Below are 7,344 nucleotides of genomic sequence, written 5' to 3'. Positions count from 1 at the left end.
CCTCAACCTCCTCTTGTCCACTTCAGCCATGTGGTGTCTAATTCCCTTCTGAGGACTCCTCACCACAGCCAGTGCAGATGTTCTGACCTTGATTCCATATGAGGTCCAACAAGGTGGTCTTTGCCTTAGTCCAAGGAAAAATGATGCATGTTTCTGTCACTGTTGCCACCCCAAGGTCCACCCCTCCCCTGACCCCACTCCTTACGGTCCCTTCCTCTGATGTGTGTCAGTGTATGCTTGTGCGCACACCCAGAGAATCTACTCCACATTGCCAAAATATCCTGCGGTCTTAGGACCTGTAATTGCCACGGCAAACTATGTGACAGGGAGACAGCCCTAGCCTAGGACATCCTAACTCTCCCTTCATCTCAACACTCTGCCCCTGCCAAGGCTGATTAGTAGTAAAACACACACACACACACAAATAAAACTTCACAGGCTAAAAGGTATTGACTGAAAATTTATAGAAGCAATATATAATTTTGGTACCTATTATCTGACTCAGTTGACCAAGTAGAAATTATTATTCTTAAAGAAATCTTACAAAGACAGAATCTATAGTCATGAAATTATGATTAGGATAAGAAAACTTGACATTTATTTTTTTAAAAAACTGATATCAAGTCAAACACTTTAAGGAAATGTAAAATAAGGATATTCCAGCCAGGAGTCCTGAGGCTGACAAAAGCCCCTCCCCGCCCCCACCGGCCCTGGAGCGAGGGCGCAGGCGTGAGCGGCTGCAGGTGCCAGTGCGCAGGCGTGAGCGGCCACAGGTGCGAGTGCGCAGGCTTGAGCGGCTGCAGGTGGGAGTGCACAGGTGTGAGCGGCCACAGGGGCGAGGGCGGAGGCACAGGGACGCCTGAGCTCCCAGGACCGGTTCTGAGGGAAGGGAAGTTGGAGACAGGGTCGGTCCCCACTGTGACACGCCCTGGACCGGGGAGCAGCGCAGACACCAGTAAGTGCAGCTCTATCCGCAGCCCCTCACCGCGCGCCCCCGCCTGCCCAACGGCCAGCGGCCCCTGACTCCTCCAGCCTCGAGGAGCGCGAGCCTCGCTAGGTCTGCGGCTCCGGGGTCGCCGCCACCGGCCACAGGGTGAGGACGCCGGGCCGGGGCCCCAAGGCGGTCGTGGAGCGGTGGGCGCCCCGCGCACTCGGAGCCCTCCCTGCTCGGAGCCCCACGACCGCGGGGGCGGCCTCTGGGTCTGTGGGCGCTGCCTGGACCCAGTCGCAGCTGGCTCACGGTTTCGGGACGGGGAGGTGCAACTGAGGAGCCCGAAGTTGGGGCCACGGGGTGCGCGTCGGGAGCGGTGGGTCCGCAGGTGTGAAGGAGTCTCTGCTCCCGGGATGCGCGCGGGTGATGGGGGCGCACAGCTCGGGGATCCTGTTCGCTGGCCGCCGGCAGCGGATGTTCAGATGGGACTCCCTGCTCTTTCCTAAAGCCTCCTGGAGGATCAGGTACAAAAGGTTAAAGTTCACTTTCAGCGTTTTCAGGCTTTACTGACGGTCACTGACTCTAAGAGCGCTTCCTGGAGGGCAGTGTGTGACATACTAACATCTAAGCAAAGTTTGAAATAAAACTATTCCTGCCTTTTTATGGTTTGGGGTATCTAGAGCTCTTCTTGGAGGGCAGTGTGTGACATACTAACATCTAAGCGAAGTTTGAAATAAAACTATTCCCGCCTTTTTGTTTTCGGGTATGGTGAACAGTTTTTCTTGATTACGTTAGGCTTTTCAACGACTTTTGGCGACTTTTGGCGAAGCTGCACTGCTCTTAACTTAAATGGTGACGGTTTTGTCGCTAAGTCGTGTCCCCATGGACTGAAGCCCTTCAGGCTCCTCTGTCCGTGGGATGCTCCAGGCAGGAATACTTGAGTGGGTTGCCTTTTGCTTCCCCAGGAGATCTTCCCGACCCAGGAATCGAAGCTGAGTCTCTGGCATTGTAGGCAGATTCTTTACCAACTGAGCTACTAGGGAAGCTCCTAAGTTAAATGAGCATTTAAAAAATACTTCTTTGAGCAGTTACCATAGATGCTCAAATATTTGAGAATTCTAGTTATAGTAATGGGCGTGGTTTCTTTGGTTTTTTGTTTGGTTTGGGGTCTTTGGTTGTTTTTTGTTGTTGGTTGGCTGGTTTGGGGGTTTTTGGATTTTTTGGTGGAGTAGGGGTTGGGGTAAAGTTTGCATTAGGAAGAGATGATATCCAAATCAGGAGAAATGTTTATTTCATGGTATTCTGGTATGCAGTGTTGCAGTTTAAAGTATCTAATCCTGGTTAAATCTCAGATTGGCTCCAGCAAATGGATATTTTTATTGAGAATAGTTTGGGTTTGTCCTGTGGGTTTTTTATGTTTTTTTTTTTTTTTTAGTACAATCTGCTTATTTACCATGCTTCAAATCATAATAGATTGTAGTTAACACTGGTGGTTGGTGTAAAGAACAATGTTTTGTAACATAGAAATGGGTTGTCTTTTTCTACAGAAATTTTTTCTTGAGTTAGTAAATTTCCACGTAAAACTCTCAGGAGTGTATGAATCTCAGAGTAAAAACTGTTGAGGAATTGATATTCTCTGAGGTCAAATGACTGATTCAGAAGAGCAGGGTTAAATTGGAGGGTAAAACTGTCAGTAATACAAATTGATGTATGTCATTTTAAATGTACTAGATTGAGGGCAATTTAAGTTGATCATATAATTAGCATAATTGTGTGTATAATGGTTTATGCTAAATTACCACACAACTCCCCAAATTTCAGCAGCACAGCATTATGGTTCCCACATCACAGCACCGGGTGGGTATTCACTTTGGGGAGACTGCACTCCTTCAGATGGTCATTCAGGAACCCAGACTCCTCCCATCCTATGCCGTCTCCATTCCCTTAGACCTCATCCCCATCTGCATCCATCAGCAGAAGGGAGCAAGAATATGGATAAATGCATATGGAAGTTTATGATGAGCCAGCTCTCGAAGGATACAGGCCAGTTACTCTGCTGCTGTTTGGGCCATAATTCATTTCTGTGGCCACAAAAGAGACTGGGAAGACTTCCAACTGTTCTCCCCAGGAAGGGAGAATAATTAAAGTTGTCAGCAAAACCATGAGTAATTCATTTCGATTTAATTAGTTTTCAAATCTTTTTTGGCTGTTTGCCATACACCAAGCGCTGTGCTAAGTGTGACCTGAGAATTGATTGAGCAGCATCTTGATCTTGGAGGAGTTCTGAATCCTCAGGAGAGAAGACAGTGTATGAAGTGTCTGCCATCCTAGAAGAAAGGGATTAAGAGAACCTGCTTTGAAAGTTCAGGGAATGATTCTAGATTTGAAAGCTGCCAAGGAATGATAGGATTTGGACTCCACTTTCAGAGATGAAGAAGATATGATTGTGAAAGAAGCTGGCATCAGGAGCTGTAGAAACAGGTCCTGCGATACAGGGTATCATAAAGAATATTATGTCGTCATTGTTCAGTTCCTAAGTTGTGTCGGACTCTTTGTGACCCCATGGACTGCACCACATCAGGTTCCTCTGTATTCCACTACCTCCTGGAGTTTGCTCAAAAATATGTCCATTGAGTCGGTGATGGTATCTGACTGTCTCATCCTCTGCTGCCCCCATCTCCTTTTGATTCCAGTCCTTCCCAGGATCACGGTCTTTTCCAATGGCTTTTCATATCAGATGGCCAAAATATTGGAGTATCAGCATCAGTCTTTCCAATGAATATTCAGGGTTACTTTCCTTTAGGTTTGAATGGTTGGATCTCCTTGCAGTCCAAGAGATTCTCAAGAGTCTTCTCCAGCACCACAGTTCAAAAGCATCAGTTCTTTGGCACTCAGCTTTCTTTACAGTGCAACTCTCACATCCATATATGACTACTGGAAAACCATAGTTTTGACTATATGGACCTTTGTTGGCAAATTGATGTCTCTGCTCTTTAATAGGCTGTCTAGGTTTGTCAGAGCTTTCCTACCAAGGAGTCAGTGTCTTTTAATTTCCTGACTGCTGTCATTTGAATCAGTTCTAATGAGATGGATGAAACTGGAGCCCATTATACAGAGTGAAGTAAGCCAGAAAAATAAAGACCAATACAGTATACTAATGCATATATATGGAATTTAAAAAGATGGTAATGATAACCCTATGTGCAAAACAGAAAAAGAGACACAGATGGATGTACAGAACAGACTTTTGGACTCTGTGGGAGAAGGTGAGAGTGGGATGTTCAGAGAGAACAACACTGAAACAAGTATACTACCAAGGGTGAAGCAGATCACCAGCCCAGGTTGGATGCATGAGACAAGTGCTCAGGGCTGCTGCACTGGGAAGACCCAGAGGGATGGGATGGAGAGGGAGGCGGGAGGGGGGATCGGGATGGGGAACACATGTAAATCCATGGCTGATTCATGTCAATGTATGGCAAAAACCACTACAATGTTGTAAAGTAATTAGCCTCCAACTAATAAAAATAAATGGGAAAAAAAAACACTACTGTCTATCTAGTCTACACTTAATTTTTAAATTTTTCCAACTATTCTGTTTTTACCTTAAGAAAATTGAAGTATACTTGCTTTACAATGTTATTTTCTGCTGTACAACGAAGTGAATCAGCTATATGTATACATATATGCCCTTACTCTTGGACCTCCCATTCCCCCATCCTGGTCATCACAGAGCTATGAGCTGAGCTCCCTGTGCCATACTGTGCAGGTCTCACTAGCTACATATTTTTATAGTGTATTTATATCAGACCTAACTTCCCAACTCATCCCACTATCCACTTGCCTGTGTCCATACATCCATTCTCCATGTCTATGTCTTTATTTTTACTCTAGAACTAGGTTCATCTGTGTAATTTTTCTGGATTCCACACACAGACATTAATATGTGACATTAGTATTTTCTGACTTAACATCACTATGCATGACAGACTCTAGGTCCACCCACATCTCTCCAGATGACTCAATTCTGCTTCCTTTTATGGCTGAATAACATTCCACTGTACCATGTATTCTTTCATCTGTCGATAGACACTTAGATTATTGCTGTGTTCTGAGTATTGTACATAGTACCGCAGTGAACACTGTGTCTTTCTGAATTATGGTTTTCTAAGGGTTTACTCCCTGTAGTGGGACTGCTGGGTCAAATGATAGTTCTACTTTCACTTTTTTTAAAAGGACCTCCATACTGTTCTTCCATAGTGGCTGTATCAGTTTACATTCCTACCAAAACTACAAGAGGGTTCTGTTTTCTCCACACCTATTTGTAGACTTTATGATAATGGTCATTCTGACCCATATGAGGGATACTTCACTGTAGTTTTGATTTGCATTTCTCTAATAATTAGTGATGTTGAGCATCTTTTCATGTGCCTCTTGGCCATCTGTATGTCTTCTTTGGCACATGTGTGTGTTTAGTCATGTCCAACTCTTTGCAACCACATGGATTACAGCCCACAGGTTTCTCTATCCATGGAATTTTCCAGGCAAGCATATGGAAGTGGGTTGCCATTTCTTCCTCTAGGGGATCTTCACGACCCAGGGACTGAACCCATATCTCTTGCATTGGCAGGCAGATTCCTTACCATTGCACCACTTTTGGGGAAGCCCATGTCTTCTTTGGAGAAAAGTCTATTTAGGTCCTCCACCCTTGTTTTGATTAGGTTATTTGTTTTATACTGAGCTGCATGAGCTCTTCATGTATTTTGGAGATTAATCCCTTGTCAGTTCCTTCATTTGCAAATATTTTCTCCCATTCTGAGGGTTATCTTTTTTTCTTGTTTGTAATTTCCATAAAGTTTAATTTGGTCACACTTGTCTTTTGTTTTTACTTTCATTACTCTAGGAGGTTGGTCAAAAAATACCTTGATGTGGTTTATGTTAGAAACTGCTCTACCTATATTTTTCTCTACCAATTTTATAACAGCTAACCTTACATTTAGGCCTTTAAACCATGTTGAGTTTACTTTTGTTTGTGGTGTTAGGGAGTTCATTCTTTTACATGTATCTATCTAGTTGTGTGGTTTTTTGTTTGTTTGTTTGCTTGTTTTTTTTTTTTTTTTTAGCATTTAAGAGATTGTCTTTTCTCCATTGAATGTTTCTACTTCCTCTGTCCTAAATTTGGTGACCACAAGTGCACAGGTTTATCTCTGGGCTTTCAATCCTGTTTCATTTACATTTGTTCTGTGATAATGCCAATATGGACTTGATTACTGTTGATTTGTAGTATAGTCTGAAGTCAGAGAGCTTCATTTCTCCAGCTCCAGTTTTCTTATTTGAGGTCTTTTGTATTTCCATACAAATTTAAAAATTTGTTGTTCTGTGAAAACTTCAAGTGGTAATTTGATAGGGATTGTGTTGAATCTTTAGATTGCTTTGGGTAGTATAGTAATTTTGACTATACTGATTTTTCCAAGAAGATGGTATAATCTCTCCATCTATTTGTGTCATCTTTGATTTCTTTCATCACTTTTTTTTTTATGGTTTTCTGAGTCCAGGTCTTTTGCTTTCTTGAGTGAGTGAAGTTGCTCAGTTGTGTCTGAGTCTTTGTGACCCCATGGACTGTAGCCTACCAGGCTCCTCTGTCCATGGGATTTTCCAGGCAAGAGTACTGGAGTGGGTTGCCATTTCCTTCTCCAGGGGATCTTCCTGACCCAGGGATTGAACCCCGGTCTCCCGCATTGCAGGCAGACGCTTTACCATCTGAGTCACCAGGGAAACCCTTTGCTTCCTTAGAGAGCTGTATTCCTACATATTTTATTCTTTTCTGGGGATGATACATTGGATTATTTCCATAATTTTGCTTTCTGATCTTTCATTCTCATTGTATAGTATAACAGGAGATTTCTTTGCATTTCGTACCCTGCAACTTTACCAAACTCATTGATTAGCTCTGGTAATTTTCTGGTAACATGTTGAGGATTTTATACATATAGTATGTCATCTGGAAAAAAGTGAGTTCTACTACTTTTCCAATTTGGATTCATTTCTTTTACTTGATTGCTTTGGCTAGGACTTCTAAAACGATGTTGAATTAGAGTGGTGAGAGTGGACATCCTTATCTTCTTCCTGATATTAGAGGAAATATTTTCAGTATCTCACCATTGAGAATGATGTTTGCTGTAGGTTGGTTTGGTCTATGGCCTTTATTATGCTGAGGTAGTATCCCTCTTTGGCCATTTTCTGGAGAGATTTTTTAAAAATCATAAATGCTGTTAAATTTTATCAAAAGCTTTTACTTCATCTATTTAATTTTTTAATATAGTGTAGCCCATTGATTTGTGTGTATTGTGAAGAATCCTTGCATTCCTGAAATAAATCTCACTTGATCATGGTGTGTGATCCTTTGAATGTATTAT

The sequence above is a fragment of the Odocoileus virginianus genome, unplaced genomic scaffold, assembly GCF_023699985.2.
Source record: "Odocoileus virginianus isolate 20LAN1187 ecotype Illinois unplaced genomic scaffold, Ovbor_1.2 Unplaced_Contig_62, whole genome shotgun sequence".
Classification (NCBI taxonomy): Eukaryota; Metazoa; Chordata; class Mammalia; order Artiodactyla; family Cervidae; genus Odocoileus; species Odocoileus virginianus.
Note: the sequence above shows the minus strand (reverse complement) of the source record.